Source organism: Erithacus rubecula (assembly GCF_903797595.1).
Source record: "Erithacus rubecula genome assembly, chromosome: 5".
Taxonomy (NCBI): Eukaryota; Metazoa; Chordata; class Aves; order Passeriformes; family Muscicapidae; genus Erithacus; species Erithacus rubecula.
This window is the reverse complement of record NC_136687.1, coordinates 31,561,726-31,587,055: the sequence shown is the minus strand read 5'-3', so window position 1 is coordinate 31,587,055 and position 25,330 is coordinate 31,561,726. Positions and strand designations below refer to the sequence as shown.

The 25,330-nt window shown below is 33.3% G+C and overlaps 1 protein-coding gene across 2 annotated transcripts in view; it reads left to right on the top strand.

The window, feature by feature from the left end:
* TENM3 (teneurin transmembrane protein 3) overlaps positions 1 to 25,330 on the top strand; it is a 960,849-nt gene that overhangs the window by 161,916 nt on the left and 773,603 nt on the right. For both annotated transcript variants that reach the window (XM_079305926.1, XM_079305927.1), the window contains exon 3: positions 10,621 to 10,786. The gene's annotated coding sequence lies outside the window, so the exon portion shown is untranslated. The remainder of the gene's footprint in view (positions 1 to 10,620; positions 10,787 to 25,330) is intronic.

The following is a 25,330-nucleotide window of genomic DNA, read 5'->3' as shown; positions in this document are numbered from 1 at the left end:
TATAGGCAAGCTGTGAGGAAAAGCAAAAATTAAAAAAAAAAATATAAATGAGATTGAAACACTGAAATGTTTTGGGGCTTTAATTGTCTGAGTACAGAATATGACTCTGTAAAACAGTCTTAAAAATTCTAGTTTTCATTAAAGTTGGATTCAGCTCTTCATTTTCTGACCTGAAATATTTTAATGATGTCCACACACACATCATGGAGTTTGGTTTTTTTTTGTTTTTTTTTAAAGGACTTATTCTAAAACTTTTGCAAAAGGAAACACTGCTAATATATATGTTTGTCTCAGTTTGTACATGGAATTTTTCTACTTTCAAAATCAGACTTGTAATGGTTAGATATATTTTGCAGTTTACTGACATATGTGACTATCTGTTAGTCTCTTTCTGTTACCTTGTTTTCCAATTTTCTTCCTTTCTCCTTAAAAACCAAATAGTTTTTGCTGCTTTATGGAGAACTTTCTTGCTGCAGCACTGCACAGAAAGGCATTTCAACATCAGCTGTGAAAAAGAAGACAGGAATATCAGATATTTAGTATCTGGAATGCAAGAAATTAAAAAAAAACACCACTAGAATGTTAGACTTCTGGCATAAAATGTTTTATGTACTTTTTTATTTCTTGTGTTGTGACATTCAAGCATGTAATACTTAAACTAGGCTCTCTGATACTTCTATTAGTTAAATAAATAGATGCATAAATCTTGATAAAGCTCATGCAAACTACCACCATTCTCAGACTTCTGTGTGTAAGCAGCAGTTAAGGTGCTTCAAAAATATAATATTCTGTGTCAAAATCAAATTCTTTTAATAATCCCTAGTATTCCATTGTGGTGCCATCTTTCAGCTGTCTCTAATTAATGAAAGACAATTTCAACCAGCACAGACTACTTTAAAATATGCTTTATACTTAATTTAAAAATGAGATAAATTTTCAAATATGTGTTAGTCAAAAGAAAGCAGATTTGCAAAGATTAGTTACTTGTAATTTTATAGTAATTTGTATCACAGGAATTGACCTCTTCCATGGATATTGCTGTGCTGAATGAGCATGTTTAACTAATGTTCATGGACAACACTAAGCTGGTTGGTAATGTTGATCTGATGGATGGTAGAAGCACTCCACAAAAGGATCTGGACAGTCTGGATCAATGGGCCAGGGTCAATTATATGAGATTCAATAAGGCAGGTGCCCTAAATTGTGTTTAACCTGGGGAAAAGGAGACTCAGGGAAGACCTTATTGCTCTCTACAACTACTGACATGAGATTGTAGTGTGGTGGAGGTCCATGTCTTCTTCCAGGTAACAAATGACAGGATGATAAAAAAATGTCCTCAAGTTGCACCAGGGAAGATAGATTGGGTATTATGATAAATTTTTCACAGCTTGTAAAGCACTGGGAAAAGACTGCCCAGGGAAGTGGTAGGGTCATCATCCCTGAAAGTATTAAAAAAACACTGTGGATATAGCACATGTACTACATGGTTTGATGGTGAAGGTTGTGGTAGTGTTTCTAGGCTGATGGTTGGACTTGATAATTGTAAAGGTCTTTCCCAGCCTTAACAATTCTATGCTTCCAATGCTGTAAATGCAGGTGATGAGGTGACTTTGGCAGTTAGACACACTATTGTCTTCTGTTTCCATAAGATTTGCAGGTACATCTGGACATGTTTTTATATTCCTTGTTTTTTATTGGTTTGGTAAAATACAGTAAAGCACATATTCTTTTTGACAAGCAGCAAAGGAATATTGTAAAGTGAAACACAGGCCAATAGATACTAAATCACAGATACATTGCTGTATCCTGGAATACACAAAGGCCAAGTCCTGAGCCTAAAATAATTTTGTGAAGTGGGAAAATGAACTGTGGGAGAATGCAACTTTCCCAACTACACTCAGCTAGAATGTAAACTGGAGAGAGAATTCATCCCTGCTGAAAAAGACCCAGCAATCTATTGAGATTGTAAAATTGTTTTTAAATTACTTCACCTAAGAGAACTTGGAATTTCAATTCCAGATGCTATAATAAGAACTGGACTGGGGAAACAGGTCAGAATAGTACAGATCTATAGTCATAAGCTCTGATTCCAGTAGTTCAAAATAACTTTATGTAGATTTAAAGGTTTAGTATGATGAGATGAAGAGGAAAATGAGCAGAGATGAAGAGGAAAATGAGCAATCAGTAGTTTGACAATAGTTTAATACTGTCATTTTGGAATAAGTAAAATATTCAGTATTTTTCTGGTTCATAGGGATTAATTACTAGCAAAGTTTGTTTACCTTTATATTGCACAAAATTTTAGGTGGCCTTAGTTGCTAATGTAAATTAAAATTAAAAAATATGGATAGTCCATAGCAAATTTCTTAGGGTGCTAGTCTCTCATCTTTGATAACATTTTACCCCAATATCCCTGCCATGATTTATGAACCTGAAAAAAAGAGAATGTAGCCTGCTAGTGCAAAGCATTTGCTCCCTAGAGCAAAAAAGAAACAGTAAAATTACATTGTCTTTTTCTGCCCTTGGTGTAGAATTTATCACACCACCCCTTACACAATCAACTTAATAAAACAAAAAATAAATCAGGATCTAGATAAACTTCAGGAAGTTGTAAAGAAAATAAGGGAACTGAGTGACGAAATCAAATGTTAAAAGAAGCATGCTGTCTATGAAGAGGACAGTGTAATACTCAGAAAAATAATAGTTGGTATCTCAGTCTAAATCAACTTAAAGGGATGAAAACCTGATGTAGAAGCATCTATGATGTCTAATACTGTAAATGGAAATCATGCCTAAAAATATATATCTGGTGCCTTTGAAAATTAATGTTTTTAGAGTGTCTTTTTTTTTTCCCCTCCCTGTTGTCTTCTTTCTTAAGAAAGCTTCTTCTGTGTCAGGAAATTACATTCTATAAGTGGATCTCACTGGTCAGGATTAGTTTCCTGTATTGAAAAATGCATTAATATTGCAGAACAACTCAGTTTGGGTGGTTAGAACATTTCCTCTGAGTCTTCACCTGTGCTATTTATTGCCAGTTACATAGATTTATTCTCACATCTTAAGCTTAGTTTCTTCCACTGCTTTTCTTTACCACTATGGATAGCGATTATATTCCTTCTCAAATTACATTTGGGAATGATAAACAGAATAAATATTTTCAGTCTTTTCTCTTTCTAAAGACGTACCTAATGCATGCTTTCTGGCTGTTTAGTTCATATATGCATGATTCGGAATTTTGTTTTTTTACGTTTGATTTTATTTAGTTATGTCTGTTAATGTAGTTGACTAACTCATAAAGCACTTGCTTTAAGAACTTCCATGGTTTATATCTGTTGAAAATAAAGAAATTGTGGAAGTTACCTGGACTTATACACTCCATTTTACCTGACTCATGAAGTTTTTGCAAAAGTGACACGTTATTTAAAGAGCTCCACTAGAACTCTTTCTTCAGACTCTATCCAGATTCTTCTCTATATGATAATTCTTCACTGCACTCCCATCTTCAATTGAACTTTCTCTGAAGCCAGTATCAAATCTACCACTTTTCTGGTTTAAAAATGAAACTATTTAGCTCACTTTGAATGTGATTGCCATCATAGAAAATGGCAAATGGTAAATATGAAAATATCCTGTTCATGTATTATTTCCTTTTACTATGTCCTTATATCTTTTTTTACTTCAATGTTTGCTGAAGTCTTGTTTTTTTCATAGTTTCATCCCAAAACCCTAAATAAAATTATAGTGGGTTTCCTAATATATTACAGTTATGGAGGTACATACTACTAAATTACTCTAAACAAGGAGCTTATCAATGGTTCTGTTTCATGATCTGTACTATATCTGTTGACATTAGAAAATCAAAAATAAAAATATGTACTCTAGTCTTTAATAATATTTAATTATAGATATAATATGATTTATTTAGGAAATTTTTTTAGGTTTTGTACAGATGCTGCTCCCCATGCAATGCACACTGAGTTCTATTGAACATCCACTCTATATGCATCCATTCATCATGGATCACATAAGTCTTTCAAACCCTTACAAAGAAAGTTTTGACAAATCCCTCACTCTGTGTGATGTTTGTTTCCAATTATCACATGGAACATAACATGAAGTTGTGACAAGCACATTACAGTTATAATGTGTCAATAAATTATATGCTGCCATATAATCAAGCATATGCATACCTAAAACAAAGTTGCAAACTGAAATGAAAACAAAATATATGCCAAAATAATGCCAGTGAGCATCTCTACCATATGTAAACCTGAGTACGTTAGTTTGTGGAAACACTCTAAAAAGAAAATATGTTTACCATGATTTGTGATTGATTTCAACTAGTGCTTGTAACTAATCCACTCACACTGCAGTCAGTCTTATGTACTTAGTGACTAAGCAGTTTATTTACATTAAAATCTGTTCTATCACCTAAGCCCCTAAACAACATAATGAGATTGCAGCATTTTTAAGAGCAGATACATACTTCTGCTTTATGTTTATTCCCTGGATACAATTTAAAATTGATTTAAAAACCCAGAAATTCTCTTTCACTCAAATATGAAAATGCTGCATTTAGAATAAAAGAAATATCCTAAGCAATACAAGAAATAACTGATGAGAAGCCTAATTTTACAGGAGATAGCATTATCAATATATGTCCTATGAATCTATTTGATGAGTTTAAAAGATCTAATGTATTAAACATTTAGTTCTTAAAGTAATTTGTGTAGTATAGATGCATTATACAGGGAATTCAAGATTAGAACTTATGAATTTTATTCTTTGTTTATTCTCTGGGACTTCCATGTTTTTATTAAGAAGTTTCTAAACATCTGTCATTTGCTAAATTAATGATGGTTGGATTTCAAAAAATTAGAATAGTTATAATGTAGTAGCTTCTGGTAATATGTGAAAATGGTGGGTTTCAGAACTGATGTCTAACTTCTTTAAAATTAGAATTTACAACAAAGTGTCTTAAAAATTCACTGAAAGCTCTGTATGGGCTATCCATTTTATTTATTAATTGCAATTCAAGAAATTTATACATTTCTGAATTCAAATTAATTTAATTTCACACATACAGTAATTCTTTATGCTAACATATTATCAATAAAAATATTAGCATTGCAGTAGAAAATTTGATAATTTTTAAAAGTGTTCTATTTTTCTCCATAATTTTCTCTAGCCTTACTTTTGTCTGCAAAGGTATTTCAGTATTCACCATTTTTATTGTGGTCCTATTTACACAAGTGTGTAACAAGGAATGCTAAGAATATGCGATAATCAACAAAAAGTTCTTGCTGATATGAAGTGTTTGTCTGTCACAACTGTGTCAGTTTCCCATTCTGTTCTTAAGCACTGAGTTTGACAGATACGCTCTGTGCCATCAGTGGCTTGCTCTGAACTGTATAAAGGTGAAGCTGCCACAGTAATTTGTTTCAAAGAATTTCCAAATTTGACTTCAACAACAGAATATATCCAGAGGAAAAGATAGTGCAATTGTGAATAAACTTTAAAACCAGCACTGTTTATTAATATATTTTAAGGAGAAAAAAACCCACAAAAATATAATTTTTTATCTGTATATTCCTTCTGTAAGTTGTTTTCCCATTTTTGTGAAAGTTGTATTGTGAATAGGGGAATAGATAGAAGTGTAGAATTCAATGTGTTGACTTTTAACATTTAAAGATCATTTATAGATGGGGCAGAATTCAGCTACTATGACTCAGACTTATAACCATGTTAATTTGACCTTTTTCAAAGACTTGAAAATTCTGCAGGTAAAATGAAGTCTATTCTTACGCCATTCTCAAACAGTTAGGTGCAGTACAGCAGCAGGAATTAAGCATCACAGGGCTCCTACAAAACTGATAGGGAACTGATATTCATAAGGGGATGTCATTAAATACATATATTTACATATAAACATATATATATACATATAAATACAGATATAACAGGAATGAGTTACACTGTCTTAGATTTTCTGAAGTATTATCAGTTTTGTCTTTGCTCTTATGGCAACAAGACCATCAGACCTCCTGTATTGTATAATTTGCACCTCCTTCTGAAGAAATGCTTGCTCAATAGATCTGCTACAAAATCATCAGAACAACTTCACTCAGAGTTTTCCATCATATCATTAATAGTTGCTTTCAGTACTGCAATTTTATATACAAACAGAATTGTCAGAAAAGAAGTAACTTTTCCCTTTCCTACTCTAAACTTATTTGTAAGACCTTTAACCTAGTAGCTGGATTAGGTGCACAGTAATTCATCTAGGATCTATTTAATTGATTATGTGTTCTCTTCAGTAGCATCTAATAGGTAATGCAAAGAAATGCTAATTTCAATTTTCAACTACTTCAGATATTTCAAATGTGAGACTTTTGTGGAGACTGCCATATTGCCCACATCCAAGAGGGACAGAAAAATCAAAGATTGGTTTGGGTTTTTTTTTTTGTGGTTACTTCATATAAAACACTAAAATCAGTATTGATGTCAGAGATTGAACCTCTTTATAAGGTTATGTTTTTATTTTTAATATTTTTATTTAAATCAATACAGCTTGTCATTTGATAGCAAATTTCACTAGTGACTTCCTTGCTCTTCTGTTTTAACCTCTGCTTTACCTCTATCATGTAAAATTGTTTTGTTGCAATTGCAGAATATATGATTGAATAGTCAAAAAGCCACATATCTGTATTAATCTGAAGAATCAAGACACAGGAATAAACTAGAGAAGCATTCCAGTCTCCAAAAACTTTAAATTCTGATGTACGTTAACTTTTTACAGTGTTCGGAAAATTGTCTTAGAATATGGAAACCAGGTTATTTTGGAGAAGAGAGAGCACAGCTGAAATATTCTGCCTTGCTCATCTTGTTGAAGTCATAATTGGGTTTATATTCACTTGCTCCCTGTTGTGAAATACCACTACCTCATACCAAATTATCAAGGCAACATCAGCCAACGGCTTTATCTACAAAACACTGAGCTACTGGATTAAAACTATATCTTGGACAGCTTTACTATGGGTGTCTTAATTTCCTGCACAAGTTAGATATTAGTTTTATAATGTATATGAGGTAGGTGTTCATAAGAAGGTGTCATTTGAAGAAATAAATTACGTGTATTAACCTCTTGTTTGGCAATGATGTAAAAAGCAATTTTTTGGAAAAGATGTCTGAAATCTTCAAGACGTAAGAATGTACGAGATGTCTGGATAATATCACTGTCATTACAGTGGTATGAGTGGGAACAAAGTTTGAATAATTTTTGATTTATCACAGCTTTTAAAATAATTTTAACTTGTAGGAGAAAAAGGAATTAATGTGAATTTATTGTAATTTAAATGTCATGTATTGTAAATATTGTAAATATTTGTGTTCCCAAGTGTTATAAAAATCATTTCAGCTTCTGTTTAGGAAAAAGAAATCAATAAAGGAAGTCAGACATAACAAATGAGAATTTCAGGCCAGTGACAGTAGATAGACCTGGGTGCCTTATATTCACACACCTTTCAATCAAGTAATATGTGTACTGCAGTGGAATAAACTGAAGACACTCTAGCAGCCAACTAGACTTTGATCACTTTTGTTCATAAATGTGACTTATATTTCAGTAGCCACTTTTTTCTAAGCTACTGATCTTCCCTAAACTTTATAGTGAGTGCTCAGTGAGCTTAAAGGAGCCTTTACTCCTTCTGCAAACTGACATTAAATACTCATGCAGGATCACACTGTTCTTTTCTTAAATATCAGATATTGTGTCTTTGTTGCAGTTTTTGTTTCATATGTTGTTTTGTCCAATGTCCTTCACATTCTACAGAACAAATTGTAGCGAAAGATGTGTTCCTTTTTGTAATCACTTTGCTTTCATTAATTCAGTTTTACAGCAGAAATGAAGTTTGAAAATACTGATTTGCCTACATTTTTTTATTTAATGGTTTTTATTCTTTCATCTTTCTTGATGATTACTCCTATGCTTTCTGTTAATTGCATGGCAAATAAGATACTCGATACAATTAAACATGATAAATACACTGTCATAAATCTCCCTAGTTTTCTGAAGGGAAGGCTAAGAAGAGTTCACTTTTTTGTAATAAGGATACAAGGCATAGTAGGGACTGCCTTATTCTTTTGATTCTATTTCTAATGATAAGACTGCACCCATGTAAACAATGCACTGATATAAATAAATGGATAGCCTTTGGTCATACTGCTCTTGTGCTAGTATGGTATCTTACTGGATCTAAGATATGACCACTATTTGTGATGAATTTTGTCCAGATTGGAGTATAATGGGTGGGTTCTGTGCAATCTGTGAAAGTTGCATGTTATATATTCTGGGTATGAAATGAAGGCAATGTGAGTCTTTCAAACCTGCTGATGTGAGACAACTGCAGGAAATAGAGAGGGTCAACCTTGGTCCCCTGTTCTCTGTATTGTTCAGCACGACTTCTAGAATGGGCTATGCTCTGTGCTGCCCTCAGGTTTTATGTAAAACAAAAACAAAACCAAAAACCCTAGGAAGGAAATAATATCTGATTGAAGAGGTGTTACTTGAAGGTATAGTCAAAGCCCTAATTTGTTCCTGCTAGATCTGCTTTGTCATTGCCTTTTCCAGTTGAGCTGAATGGCCCTTTTCTACCTTTCTACTAGTCAGAACAGTTGTTGACCCATGCAGAACACATACTGTGTTTCCCCCTCCAAGGATGAAAAGCAGCTTTGTTAGCTGTGTTGTCTCAGGTCTCCCAGAGGCATCATAGCTATCAGAGGCAGAGTACTACCCAGAAGTTGTGGGAGTAGTGCTTCCTTGCTACACCTTTTTTTGGCTTTTTTTTTTACAAGAATTGTAAATAATGTTCCTTAAAACATCTCCATCTCTAGTTTCTCTAGGGAAAAGCTCTGAAAAATACAATTCATATGCTCATTTATATCCAGAAGTACTAGTTTTAAAAACACAGCATGGAGGAAACAGGTGAAAACAGAATCTCTTTGGTTTCAACAGAGACGGGTACTGAAAGTCACTCTAAAAGATATATTAAAAAAAAAATTGATTTAGATTTTAAGCTCTCTAGGAAGTCAACTTAGAAATGACTTTCTGAAAAACTGTGTCATCTCAAACACTTGTCTCCTATCTCCTTTAAGTTAATTTTGTGTGAAAATATCTGGGATTCAAATCCGGGGAGATAGTTTTTTTTCATTCCTTTTATATTCATTTGAAATCATTGATTATATCAGCACTTTCTCTTTTCATCAAACGTGTATTGTAACCAGTTGTGCAATGTTTCACAATAGTCATCACAGAAAATTACTATTCTATGCATTATCAGGTTTTTAAAAATTTGCAAGGTTGTGAATATTTACAGTTAATGAAAGAGGGTTGCCAAGAAAATACAAATACTTCAATAAGTATATTCTTTAATTTTTAGGGGATATATAAATAATGATTTTGAGAAACAAGAATACTTTCTGCTTTGTTCATATTTTGATAGTATACTTCTTTTTGCTCTTTCAGTAATTAAGTCTTATGACATTCCAGAAAGCATAAATCCTGCTGAGATGTTTAGGTTTGATGCAAACTATTGATGTACAAACAAAATTTAAAAAAAAAAAAAGAGAAAAAATGCACCCAGAATCATAACAAGCTGTTTTGCTTTTACCTTTGAAAGAAAATTGAATGGTAAAGCAGTGTGTCCTACTGAAACTGTTCTAGCCTCCTTGTTAACTAGAACCTCCTTTTGAAATTCATTGCCTTCAATTACATTTTTAAAAGAATTTTAATTATGTGCCTGAAAAGAATAAAGATGCTTCAGGCTCCATTTGTTTATCATGGAAGGCCTAAAAAAATGAGGACAGAGCTTCCCAGCTCATGCAGGGGTTACAGAGAGAGAGAGATGACTTTTAATTCGACAAGTTCAGAGAGATTTCTTAGTTTGACGCGCACAGCAGGGGGTCTTTGAGTGCCTGGCAATACTTCAGCATTCTGAGCTTTGAAAGTCTTTCCCTGCAGCAGAAATTGTATCAAAAGCCAGTGATAATATTCCCTGCAAGGTAAAGGACCCTATTGAAGATTTCTAGAGCTGTTTATTTATTCATCACAGTTTTTTCTTTTAGGACGTATAAGACGCATAGGTAAAAATTCACACAGATGCTAAGAAAATGAAATAAATAAAAAAAACAATAAATGGAGACCTCTCATTAATCCTTCAGCTTTCCCTTAACTTTTCTTTAGGCCATGTTCACCTTTAAAATCTCCTGTCATTCCCTGCCCTGTATTCTGCATGCAATGTTCACTTCGTGTCTCAGCTTTTCTACATTTTTATCAGAATTATAATTTTTGTCTGCCTTCTACCACCAGCTGAGCACATAAGATGTTTATGGCCATTTCTTTCCACTAAACCTTAAAGTGATTGATTAATTTTATGGAAGAACATTTGATTTCATGGGGGTCTTTTTAAATCTTATTTTTAAAGTACATTTGAGATAGCTATTTCACAGCCAAGATTAAAGTGTCATTTATATTCCAGTTATCAGACTTTTAATGTTTTGACATTACGCTTATTTGAAAAGTATACACACGTTTTTATTTCTGGTTTTGTTTTGTTTCTGCAGCAGAGCTGGAACTGTGAGACTACGCCAACCTTTCCCTTGTGTAATGTCAATGTCGGCTATCACTTTGGCAGAATCACCCAGCTCAGTGAAGACAGAAAACCCCTCCTTTCCTCCTGTTTTTTCATCTGCTGGTGGCATTCCAAGTGACCTTCCCTCATAAATATTGGTGAGTGACCACATGGGGAAAGCAGTTCCTTCGTGCAAAGAAACTTGTTTCAAAAAGCTGTGTTGACCTGAGGGGTTTCCATTTTCTCAAAGGTTCAAAAAACCCCACATATGCAGGTGTTGCTTGTGGGAGATTTTTTTCCCCTTCTTTAAGTAATAACTTGAGTTATTTAGCATCACTTATTTCTCTAGACTTACCAGCATTTATAGAACACTACCATGTGCTAACTATTCAAACTATAAGAACCAGCCTTTCAAAATACTGTTTTATAGAGAGAAATATTTCCTGAGACCACACAAGATTTTTCCTATCTTCCTACTACTTTCTCATGACTAAGAGGTTTGGAATGCTATAAATTTATCATAACTCCCCAAATATGGCAAGAGGAAAGTTTCTTAAGTGTAGGGATTAAGGAAGGTAATTAGAGGCCTTGTTCTGGGACATTTCTGGTTTGGGAGGTATGCCTAGAGTGAAATCACAGCACTGCAGAACTCTGATACCTTCAGGGCGATGCAGGGGTGATGTCATAACTTTAGTACTTCCATAAGGCTAAGTTACAGAGTTCAGTACTGAAAAAACTTTTCAGGTCATTTGAGGCTATTGCAGCAGATTTACCCTGCTTGAGATTAAGAGATTTTCAGTCTCAAAACTAGATGTGTAGATAGTGAAATAGTCGACCATGGCTCAGGAATATTTACAGTGTCATAAAACATAACAATTTAAAGTACTGGAACAGGTACAAAGATACTCAACCTTGCTTGGAACAGTTTGGAAGCAGTAAATTAGTGCAGGATCTAAAACTGCAAATTATTTAAGTGTTGGTTACATGTATTAAAACTAAGACATGGACAAGAAAATTCACTCAGCTGTCATTTAGTATTAACTATGTATTGCAATTATCTCCTATTCAGACAACATGATGTATCATTTATGACTATATAATATAATAATGTGAAATCTTTTTCTTTTGGTTCTTAACCATATGCGTATTTGAAGTATGTCACTTTAAAGGACCAGAACATCTTCAAAAGAAATATTATTAGGAGCATTATGGAATCAGCCTAATAAAGTAATGTATTTTGTTTAATGGAACATTTTCAGGAAAAGAAAAGGCCGGTGTACTTACAATATCTATCTCTCTGCTTGAAGAGTGAACAGTGGTGCTATTTATAAGTTCCTCAAGTATATTTAGAATTGTCACTAATTTCTGTGACAACTTGTAATGAGGGGGCAGAATGAAGAGAGAGGAGAAGAAATTAGTCAAATTTCATAAATGTGTATATTCTATCAGTGTTCTTTATTTCTGTATCAACTATGTGATGGAGTTGTGGCTATTTAATACTTTGGGGATTTGCATTTGGGTACAGGTACACAGGTAAATCTGTATCAGGATTGGTTTTGAGGATTTGTGTGAGTCTCTTAGAACTGAAGTAGGTCTTAAGTCTTGCATAAGATCACTGTAATAACAGTTAAAAAAAAAAAAGGATGAATACACTTTCTACGGCTTTTGGTCTAGTAACATTGTGATACTCATTAGTTCAGTCACAAGTGATGGTAGGGTTGCATACCATTGGAAACACCAAGCAATGAGAGAGGGCATTCACCTTTTGAGAAAGATCTTTAACTGTTTCCATGTTAAATTTTTCTGCCAACTCATTTTTTTATATATATTTAGAGGATGTTTTATCTATTTACAATAGCTTTATGGAATAACTTGCTGTTTGATCATAATATAATATTTTGCTTATGTTGCTGATTTCTTTTAAAATGGACAGGACAGAACTATACACAGTCCAGCAATTAAGGATCCTAATTTTCTTCTTTCTATGCCAGATTCCAAGTATAGGCATACAGTTCACTGCTCATTATTTTAAGTTATAATGACATTTTTTTAAAATCTTGTAAGAGTAGCTGGTATACTAATAACAGGGTGATCATAAGTTCTGAGGTTCCACAGCAACTGCTTTATCTTCACTAAGAGGGTGAAGCAGCTTTTTAGAAGTTAGGATGTTACCTGAAAGGATCAAATATAATCATTACCATTTATTCTTATGTAACTTATCTGTTAGATTTTTTTAAAAAACGGCTTTTTTACTTTTGACTACATCCACATTAGAAAGTGACCAAGGATACCAATAATTTGTAATATTATATTTTCCTGTTATAATTTCTTTCTCATGCAACCATGTGCTTCAGTGCAATCTACCAGATGGTTCTAGATTCTGTAATTTGCTGTCTCTATTGCATTTTGCACATATTTGATATTTTGTTCAAATTTGGCATTTTACAAAGGGTAAAGGGGCTTAATTAAAAAAAAAAATAAATAAAAAAAAAAAAGAGAGGCATACGTGGATAAATATGCTAAATATTGTATATTATTTAAATATATAAATATTCACTCTATGTGAAGAAAGTGGAATTAAACACATTTTGGTTTTAAGCTAGTGTCAAAGTGGAGTTAATCCACCTCTGACTATTTTATTGATTTTTCTTAAAAACTCATCTATTTAATAGGAGTTTGGTAAAAAATCCAGTAACACAGAACTCTTAAAGGCAAGTTTACCCCTTTGAAGTCTGTAGCTCTGAACCTTTATGGGGATACTTCATGCAACTAGGTCCAAATATCCATTGAATGTGCACAGTGCATCAACTTCCAGAAATATAAACTGTCATTATTCTTAAATAGTGTTGCATTACCTAAGTAAATGACTTTGCTGTAAAGCAATGCACATTTTTCTTTCAATTTGTATGTTTTTTTCTTTGTTTTGGTTTGGTTTGGTTTTTTCTTGTATCTAAATTCTTAGGAAACTGGGATCACTGAAAAGTTGCATAGTCTGCCAACTAGCAGAAATATGATGCTTAAGGAGGTAGAACTAATAAAGCCAGCTCTCCTCTGAAAATCTTGTTTTCTTTGTATTCGAAGGTCACCGATTTCAACTGCAAGCCTGATTTCCCTATTCCCCTTATTACCCTCTTTGCCTGAGAAACAATAGAGCTGTGCTTAGTCTGCAGGTCCCTGAATGCTGAATAGCCCAGCCATCTCCTATCCACATTCCTATCCCTGGGGATATTAATTTACATCTCCATCCTTGAAACTTGTAAGGGTCTTAATTATCTTTAAGACTTTTTTTTTTTTTTTTTTTTTTTTTTTTTTTTTGATTTACTTAACACTTGGAAATCTCCCAGCTAAAAATTTGCTAAGTGAAGGGAGATAGGGCATACATACAGACTGCACATTTAGCCTTAGGTAAGGCTAAAATAAAAAAGCATTAAAAAAGATGCAACAATCCCATGCTGAGATTGGGATTAAGAGACAGATCAATTTAAAAATAAAAAAAAAAAGTTCCTAAAATGTTTGGGGTTTTTAATTAAGCAGCACTTATCATTCACTTATCATTCATATTTGTGAATGATACTATGATTTTTAATTCCTTTTTAGATATTTTATATGTTCAAATAGTAGAAAAAACAAAATTATTCTCCCTGTCCATGGTTTTTAAATTAAAAAATATGTTAAAGTGAATTACTGAGGTTTACTTGAGATTTTGCAGTGATTATTTAGCTAGGTTGTCCCAAATGCACATGTTCAAATCTAATTAACCAATAACAGTTGCGAAGAGCTGTTAGTAATTTTTTGCATGAAATGTTTAGAGATGAAAGAAATTAATAAATAATTCTGAGTCTTAAAATATAAATATAAAATCACAAAAATGCTGGTAAGTACTTGAATAACATCTGCAATTCCTCAGATGTGTCATAAAAATTAATTTTATCATATTTCTAACAAAATAGAAGAAATTATATGCACACATGAAAATCATGAACATAAGTTATTCCATTTCTAAGGTAAATATAATTTTTATTATATGATTTGTTTGAGTACAAGGAAAATTTTAAAATCTGAATGGTGTTGTTACTTTCTCTATGAAAATATGAGGCAATCTAAGTTTACTCCTGTGTAAAGGAAGTAAATGAGAGGGTTCTGAAGAGATGCCAAAAGCCTTTTGAGTGACAGCATTTAGGAAGCTCAAGCTATTCATATGGTAATACTTTCAGGTAATTCGGTAGCTGTCTGATCTGCTATTCAAACATCCAGGTCAAAGTTATTATGCATATATTCTTGTTACTTGGTTACAATTACACAGCAAAGTTAAAATAAAGTCATCGTTATTCTGATGTCTTTTTGCAAGAGGTGGGAAGAAAATATTTCATAAATTTCTTTTCTGTTGTTTGTTTCTCCTTTTGCTATCTCTTTTATATCAAAAGGAATTGATACTTTAGTTTTACTTCAGACTAGATGCATTTTTAACTGAAGATTTGTACTTATGAAACTGTGCATTTTATGATTTTATGGTTACTTTAATAAGAGACTTGTGTATGTGTATCACAGAGAATGATGACATCACTTAGGTTTCAAGCATCTTCTACTTGGACTGTCACCCAACACAGTGTTACATGCTGTGCACTAAGTGACAAGTTTCAGCATAAAATGCTAAAAGGTGTCATGCCCTAAGTGTGGGGATAACAGATGTTCCCAAATCTCATAGTTTTCAGCCACCAAGAGGCACTTTTGTCAGAGCAGGAGCTGCAGGTAACTTGAAATAGAGTAAATGTGAGAACACTCACAAGGTTAAGGGTGCCCATACTAATAACTAAAGCTTTAGCTCAGTTGCCATTCACAGCCTTAGAATTCTGTCCATGCTATGTCAGTCTGTGTGTCTCTGGTGGCAGGCACTGGCTGTCCCACCATGGGGATCATAAGGAAATCAAGCTTCTGAACAAGTTCCATTTAGACACACAGTCTAGACACCATTCTTAAAGAAGTCTCCTCTGTTCATCACTAATGTTGAGAAACTTTGGAAAATGAAAGGGAATAAAAGGATCAGAGGGAACATGACTGCAGCCTTGTGGTTAGTATAGTCTCCATAGAGAAGAAGGGAGAGGTCCAAGTCTCAGTTTTAAGGACTACTCATGCACTTTTTAACTGAATAGTCATTGGAAAAAGACCTTTCAACTTAAGAATTTGGCTTTTTGTTACAGAGAAAATGTTGACTTAATGAAGGTTACCTAAAAAACTCACATAAAATAGAATTAAGATTTTATTCGGTTTTGTATGCTATAGATAAAAGCCTTGCAAGCAAATACACGTTTTCAATCTTTCCCCTCTCTCTCTTCTTTTTTTTTTTTTTTTTTTTTTTTTTTTTTTTTTTTAACTTCACTGGTAAGGAAAAAAAAAATATATCTTCTATATCCTATAGAACTTTGCTTCACACAAATCCAGGCATCAATGTCATGGACATGAATCATTCAATTAGGGCTTTTTTTCTTCAATCTCAATCTCTTTCTGTCAGGTTTACAGCTTTTTAATTCATGCTTTTCTGTTTGCTTCACAAAATTATGATTAAAAGACATTCTAGACCCTTGACTGTGTAAAACTTAAAGAAACTTTATATATACATTATCAAAGTTGTCTTGCAATAGTCAGATTTGCTGTGAAATAATTCCTGTGACTCTTTGGTGTAAATTGATCATTTTGAATACATGCTAGTTATCCCTACCAAAACAGCAAAAAGTACGTAAACAACTAGAATGCAATTAATAGGCAAAAATGAGGAATTAAAAGCCAAGGAGTTGTGGTTTTTTTCAGTACCAGTTGTTGCTTTTATTCCTGGTAACCTCCAATTTACATAGCCATTGCATTACTGTTAAAACATAATGAATGGAGCATCAGTTTACACTTAGACTTTTGGATCATCAGCCAGCTGTGACCAGCTGACAGCAACCAGCAACCAAACTGAAGGTTTGCCAGCCAGCTACATCTACATTAATGAGTTTCTTGCACAGATAAATATTCGAGCAGTCTAAAGCAGGCATCAGTTTAAAATAATTGTATTCTTTTAGTGTCCCACTTCAGCCACTTACAAGGTTTTAATGGTTTGCATTTTTATTCGTCTCTATCTCTGTTAGACTATACACAATTGTGTTACCACATTTTACAGTCCTAGCTCAGGAAATGAGTATAAGATGTGCCAAGGTAACATTACCACTTGCAGACATAAAGGACTAAATCTTAAAGGTCTTCTTCTCTTATGTGCACAGCAATATAAGCTCAAAAATTTTCCCCCAGTAATTTAAAGCATGAATTTAAGCATATTTGGAAATCTGATTTGCCCTCAATCAAATTCTCTGTTCTGCTAGTGCTATATTTCTCTTATCTCCAATGCAATCCAGTTTGTGTGTGCTTGCACAGGCTCTGTGGGCCAGTTATAAATGGCAAATTTGGAAGGACACAGCAGGGGACAGATTTTGTCTTCATGGCCAAGTGATGGGACAAGGGCTGATGGCCTTAAATTTAGAGGTTAGTTTTAGATTAGATTTTAGGAAGAAATTCTTTACTGTGAGAGTGGTGAGGCACTTCAGCAGGTTAACCAGAGATGTTATGGAATCTGCATCCCTGGGGGTGTTCAAGGCCAGGCTGGATTGGGCTCTGAGTAACCTGGTCTAGTGGATCTCACTGTTCACGGCAGGGGGCTTTGAACACAATGATCTTTAAGATCCCTTCCAATCCAAACCTATTTCTCTACTTCAGAAAAAGAAAGAAAAAAGCTGCTTCCCTCTCATTTAATTTTAAAATGTACTCACATGCTTGGTAAATAGAAATTCAAAATTAATTCATACAAAAGATCTTAATCATAGTAGCAAAGAAAACTTGTACTTTAGCTGATGAGGTCTAATCAGAACCATTAAGATTATAGACATACTTTATGCTTGCCTATTTTCTGATGCCAATATTAATAGTGATTTTTTTAATACATAATAGATTCCTATGTCAGCATGAAATTCTGAAATTAGATGTAAATATCAGTCAATTAAAAAGACAATAATAGAGAAATTAAATAGATATTTTATATCTTCAGAGCTATCACTGCAGTTTAACATTTTAAAAGCTGCAGATAGCAAATTTGAACATGATTTTGAACACTGAGGAACCCATGGTTAATTTGTTTTCAGATTTGAAAACTCACTTAGCTCTGTGAAAAATCTCAAAACCATTGAAAAGTTTTTTGCCCCAGACAATACATTAGTGAATGTTACATTCATAGCAAACTAAGGTCCCAGTCTTGAAGCTACCCTAATTCCTTAAAAACTTCTGTGCAGGCAAAGTAGTTTTCAACTTGTGGGTGGTTATAAAGGAAGGGCCTTTGCTCTGTTGAGAAGTGCCCTTACTGTGTTAGGGCAGAGCTGTGCCAGGGGAATACTGAGGTCAAACTAGCTTCAGGCATTGATAAATGCTAAGTTACCCGCAGCAGAACACTTGGAGGATGTATTTTCCCATCCAAGTTTTTCTTTACTTTCTAACACGAGAGAAACTGGATTCAAATAAATGCACTTTTTTATTTTTTCCAATTTAAAAAAAAAAAAAAAAAATAAAAAAGGCCCACCAAAAAAAATTATTTCTCTGAAAAACTCCATAAATGTTTTATTTAACTGACCAGTTCTTACTGTTTCCTTTAAAAAAGAAATTAGCTGCTAATATCCTGGGAAATATTTGTGTTAAAGGTCATATTAAACAAAAGTCAAATCTAGACTATCTGAGAAGTCTGGAGAAGATGTTTAATGCAAATTTTTTGTAGAAAAAGATGTGTGTCACTGCAGGTCATCTCTGAATATTCTTGTTGGGGTTTCTCTGTTGGATATGCAATCTCAGCTAAATGTTTTGAAGAGGAGGAATCAAATAAATTGCCCTATTTTGGGTCTTTCTCATCTGTATACAGTTGTGCAGCTCTAGTAGACCTGAAAATTGCCCAGAGACAAACTTAAAAAATAGAGTGCTTTTGAGGCAGAAAATTGCTTTTCTGCAGCATGGTCTAAGGGACAAGATGTGACAGGAGGACAAGGAGTTGTCACTATGTAGTGATATTGTAAGGCATATCTTACATAACAAAACAGATCATTTGTCTCTTTTTTCTTTCATTCTAAACTACAAGAGATTTAATTGAAACAGTTGGAGGTAGCATCCCTAAACCAAGAACAAGCCATTATAATTTACAATTAAAACTGAAAGTTCCTCCCTTAACCCACTTGAAATAGCTACTCATTGCAGAGTGCATGTGGGATAGATGCCTGTCCACTATTTCAGAAACCTTATTCTCAAAAGGAAGAGGAAGAAAAAAGACCTCATTTTACATGCTTGTCAAATATTAGCGTGATTCTTGTAGTATAATAAGAAAAGAAAGTAGTTTGTGCTTTTGATTAGCCTCTTGATGTTTCAGAGTGGTTTTGTATGGCTTAATTTTCCTTTTTATGGCAGTTTGTACATATAAAACAAAATGAGGAAAGGAGGGGAGGAGGGAAGAAATGTGCCATTTATATACCTAGGATATGAGGCCTCCTTTGGGCCCATTATGCATTAATGGGTCAGCTGAGATTTATTAGGATATGTATATTAATCTTTATACACATTCACATACTATAATTGTTCCTTTGGTGCTATAATGTGATTAGCTGTAAATTTGTGCAATATTAAAAATAATATGGATTTCCATATTACAGAACAGTAATAACAAATGGTTATTAAAAATGCATGTAAAGTATGGGATGTGAAAGCACTTCTAAATTCTCAGTAATCCGATTATGTTCTGTTGTTTTTAAATACTAAAATGGTTAAGTCTTTACTGTAAAGTAAAATCTAGTATGAAAAAATTAAAAAATTTATGTTACACAGAAGTGAACAAATGACTCTAAATCTGTCTTAATGAAAGATTAGTGTCAATTTCTCATAGACAGCTGAGATGTGGATTTTTTCATTACTATTATTTTAATATGTAGTAAATATATATTTATATCTTAACATGTAGCAAAAATTTAATATGGAAGGTAACAGAAAATTCAGCATGTATACCTCTCTACATAAAAGCATTAAGGGTTCTTCCCTCCTCATGTCTGTAATCATATGACAATAATTCAACATGTAAGGCAAACATTTTGTGCTTTAAAGGTATCTAGAAGGAAGGAACTATACATTTTAATTTTGTGAAGCTATTATTTTTATTTTCCTTAAGCTAACTATTTTATAATTTCTTAAATGGTAAAACATAGAGCCACCACTTTTTATTTTTTCAGGTAGCTTGTGACAATAGTACTTCTGTGGGGCACAGGGTTGTGCACCCTCACTTTTTTCTCTCCTTTTGTTTTGTGATTGGATATAGCAGCTGCTAATTCCATGGTCCTGCTACCACCACAGGAGTGGGTTCAATCCCTGTATGGGCCATTCACTGAAGAGTTGGACTCCGTGACTCTTGTGTGTCCCTTACAACTCAGAATGTTTTGTGACCTACTGTCTAAAAATTCCTGGAATGGGCTTTGAGAGAGACAGAGAATGAACATTGAAAACATCTCATATTCTCCTCATAGAATAAATACTCCTTCCTCAAAAAGTTGGAAGTTTTACTCTCAAGTTATTTTCCTAAGATATTGATACTTTTTGAGTAAAGGTTTTTTACCCTCCCTTCATGACTCCATAGTGGAAGGTATCTTCTTTGGCCCCTCTTTCCTGAGTCATAAATTCCTGTCTGTACCTTGTGTATATCTGTGGGAATACAAGAAATTTCTTTGTTATATCTTCCATCATTTGCCGTGTAGAATTAAGAGTGAGTCTTTGATTTCCAAAAGTCCTACTATAATCAAGAAAAGTGCCCACTTTTCTTTTATCTGATCTACATTTTAAGATTTATTAATAGATGGCATTCTGTAAAATGTGACTGTAATGGCTCATTTTTATCTTCATCTTTTAGAAATGATCCTTTCCCAACTTCAGTGGTTTTGGTCCTACAGACTCCCAGTTTCCTGATAGGATGTGCTGTGTGATACACATAAGGTAGACCAGGGATTTTTTGTTATGCCCTTAAATATTTTATTTAGAAATACATTTTCCCCGTATTTCCATTATATCATCCAATATTAAAAAATCCTACCAAATAAGCTATGTTAAGTAAGTTAGGTGTAGGATTTCTAAATTTTTTATTTTTGCACAAACTGTGAAAAAACCCCACCTACTTTATTTCTGCTCATGGTATTATGCAATTTAGGTAGAGGGACTTTTTTCATGCATTTTACATGAAGATGATGAGTATTCCATTGTATTCAAATGCTTGTGGAATTGCTGTAAAATAACTTACAGCAGGTGGGATAGTGTCATTTGGGAAAGTGTCTCTGAGCTGCAACTTGAGCTGCTGCTATTTCTCACTGGCCTATCACACAGCTTTAAGGCAACTACTCTTCTGTTGCTTAGCTATTGCATTTTACTTTGCTTTAAATCAATCCCTTATTTTCAGTTCTTGTTTATTCTGTTATTTGCTTCTGATTGCTAATTTTTGACTGCAAATGGAAACAAGTAAAATATGACCTTTAGAAGTATAGTTCTCTGCAGTGTCGTTTCAACAACTAGAGTAGGGTAGTCCGTGGCTTCCATTCAAAGTGCCTTCTCTCATGTGTGATAGGACTTGAAGGATTTTCTTCTTTGTGGTAACCTAATAAAATGGTTTTTATTTTACCTATGTCACAGCTAAAGCTGTTGTCACTTAACTATAGCTGTTGCAAAGTCCCCCTCAGTATTTTACAGTGTTTTCTCATATTTTTAATGGCAGCTTTGGGAATGTGTATAATCAGGTTGTGAATCAATATTGTCACATACTTAACCATTATGGTTTAAAAACTAATATTAGAAATTAATTTAAACTGTAAGAATAAGTATGTATATTCATTTAAAAATATATTGGAGAAATAGCTTAAGAGCATTTCAAACTATTTAAATAACTGACATAATTAGCGTAGGAAAAAACCCCAAACATGTTATGTAATGAAATTACACCACCTGCTTTTTTGATTTTGAGCAAATTTTCCATATCTGTTTTATTTAAATTTTAAATTATATAATTGGGAGACAACCATTTTATAATTATGAACATAGTGTTTTAAATAAAATTAAGTATCAGATTAGAACACCTTGTGTTGGAACATTGATTATCCAGTTATATTTGTGTTATGTTCTTCTCTTCAAGTGTCAGATTTTAAACCAAAGTATTCTTTCAGAAACTTTGGAACTTACATTTCCAGAAGTTAGAGAAGGATATTTTCAACTGTCTCAGGTAGTTTTGTGTCTTCAACTGAACGGACATGATTAGTTTTGATTATCTTGTTTGCCATCTATAAATATCTCATAATTTTTATGAAATTATTAAATTACCATAATACCTCTGAAATGAATCAATTTTCTTTTTCCTGGATGGGAAAACACTGAAGGCTTTGCAAACAGTGCTTTGGCTTAATTTTCCAGTGAAAATCCACTGCTTCATATTTACCCTTATACAGCAGTTTCAATAGAAATGTTTTTTCATGACTGATCTTTGATTTTGAACAGTTTATTAATCTTAACTTCTTCTATTATATTTCATAGGCACTTTATTAATAATATTAATTATAATATTAGCTTTATCATAGTTTGAAAGCACCTCCTTGTCTCCTGGCAAATTTATTTCCCAGTGTTGCAGCAGGCTTTTTATCTGTTGAGTTGCCATTTCCCAGGAAAAGAAAGTGATATTTTTTAATTATCTGGAGAAATTTGCTTGGAAAAGTTGATTCACTATTAGAGTGCTTACAGTGTGGTTAGTAAGTCACAACTCTATCATAAATCATTTTCGAGGTAATGGGGTACACTTTGTGGTGTGTTCTTCTTAACATGTGCTACAGATCTCTGCTGATTATCTAATACGAGTTTGAGTATTGTGTAATGTGGCACATGCCTATGCAGCTGCTCAGGATGTGTTAGTCCAGAAGAGTGGGGCTTAAGGCCAGAAGGAAGCATTGTTTACTGGTAGCTGGACTTAAAGATACTCCACTCCTCTCATCTCAGCACACTGGCACATCACCTTACACTTGGCAAACAGAACTGATGTTTTAATGGTAGTCGCTGCGTGTGAGGACTTGGGTGTTTTACACAGACCCTTTGGAATAGCAGAGCCATGTTCTACCACTACTAAAATTCACAGCAGTCCCTTACTGATGCTTGTGACACATAATTTATAAACAATCACCATTTAAAATCTGCGAACTTTCCTTGATGACAAAATTACAGTTTCTTAGTATTCTTTGCAATACTGTAAAATAGGCAAAGTTGTCTAAAACACAGCTGGAAAATTCCTTTTCATTATTTGTAGAGTAATTTAATTTGAAAATGTGACTATTCTGTTTCATAAAATAATGATAATTTTTAAATTCTCAGAACTCACTGCAGATGTTGAAGTGTCTGATTGAGTTCAAAACAGGTTAAAACCAAGCCATACACTGAAAATTAACAATGTTTATCTCTGATTTTTACATGTGCCATTGTGACTGTAAGCAGCAAATGAATCAAACTGCAACAGTTCTGCTACAAAACTTATGTCTGATACTTGTACAGCTTAAGAAGAGAGGAAAGGAAAAATCATAAAAAATTCTGAGTATTTAAGTACATAAATATTTCCATTAAGCAAATCTAATGCATTGCATCTTATAATTTAGACCTTATCATGTTGTGTAGAAGAATAATTTTTGTTCTCTCTATCTTCTCTGCTTCTTTTTTCTTCCCTTCTGTTTTTCTGTTGTCTCAAATTACTTTGTTTTAAAAACACTGACAGTTGCTCACTACTGCAATAGTAGGAAGAAGTCAATTGTATGCTTCTAGTGGACCAGATTTTCTGAAACAGTGATCTGTCCCAGTTCACAATACACATTTAGGAAATTACCTTTCAGGAGATATATACACATTCAAAGTAACAGTAAAATAATCAGTGCCTTTCATGTGACCACCTACATTAATTTGCTTTCAACAGAAATAATCTGAGATCTCTATTAAGACAGTCTAATAATGATATTTTTCTTATATATATGTTTGTTCATTTGTCCTACTTTTATTTAATTACCAGATAATGTCACCTGCTTTCCACTAAAACAACTTGCTTCATGACTGAAAACAAATTTATGCATCTTTCCATATTTGTATCTATAAAATAGTTCCTTGGCAAGAGGAATGTAAGCACAGATACATTTAACTTTGCAAGTTATTTTCAGAATTTTCCAAATATTGTAATTTATTCTTTTTCTTCTATCCTCTTGTGGTCTTCTAGCCCAATTTAATTTTTTTAAAGCATTCATATTATTTATAGCAAAGAACAGAGTGCAATGTATTTAGCAGAGAACTGTAGGCTCTCAGGGTGAACAAAAGAAAGATAAAATGTCTCTTAGTTTTCAACTCTTTTCTGTCAGAATAAAATTTGACTCAGTGTGGAGACAACCTACATGCAGCCTTTCTCCACCCGCCTACCAGCCCAATGGAGTTTTCTTTTGACTCAGCTGGATACTGCTGCTGCTTTCAGATACAGAATTATTTTCTTTGATTTTGTACTGTATTACTGGATAAAGAGCAGGGAGGGAGAGACGAGGTACACAGTAACTACATTATTGTCATATTCACGGCTTGACCATAATCTTGTGGACACAATTACCATTTTTTTCATAATTAAGAAGAAAAGCCACTTAAGTGCATCTTAATAAAATTGAGTGATGTTAAAGCTTCTAGAGCATGAAACCTAAAGGATATATATGCAAAGTATTATTTCAAACTGATCAAAATACAAATTGACCTTCAATTTAGAAAGAACAGAAGAGATAGTGCTCTGCCTTTATGAATGAAGTAGTTCCAGCTTTCTCTGTCGCTTTGCAAACGGTCTAATCTTTGAAAGACTCAGTTTCCATTATGTTATGTTTAATATTCCTTGAGTGTTTTTAGGAGTATTGTGCTATAAGCCATAGTACCTAAACATAAGTACTTAAATTATTTGATACCACTGTTTATTGTTTTTGTTGCCTGGACAGCAAAAATGTGAAGAGAAAACCTACAGAAGGCCTTTTCTAATGTTTGGGCATGAGAATATCCATGGACTAATACAGTGTCTTCAGGTAGTGGCATGGAGATAAATCTTTTGCTTAGTTTCAGTCTTTCGTCCAGTTTCTCTAGGGATACATTGACTCTTTCAATGTGTACATCCCAAAAAAGGATGGCATACAAGAAGGTGCCTCTTTTTCTTGAGGTAACAGATTTTCTTGATTTACCAGAGGTATCAAAAATTGATTCTAAAATGAGTCTGTTCTCACATATCACTGCTGTGTCTAATTTGTGAGCCTTTCCAATATATTTCTTTTTTTAACTATGGGCATGTAATACCTACAAATCAACGGAAGTACTGCTGATATGTATGCATTCCATAACTTGTAACACCAACTATAATGTATCTTTTTTGTTTTCCTATTTTCCCTTATACTGTCTGTATAACTCTTCTGTGAAAAAACAGCAGCTCTCAATTTATGTTTTTTTTTAAATTGCTTAAATCTCTTTAAACATACAACTTTCATACAAATTCAAATAAAAGCTTCCTAACCATACTAATCCTTTTTTATATAAATTCTTAATTTAATGGCAATAATTTAAAATTCCTTGACAATTAAAAT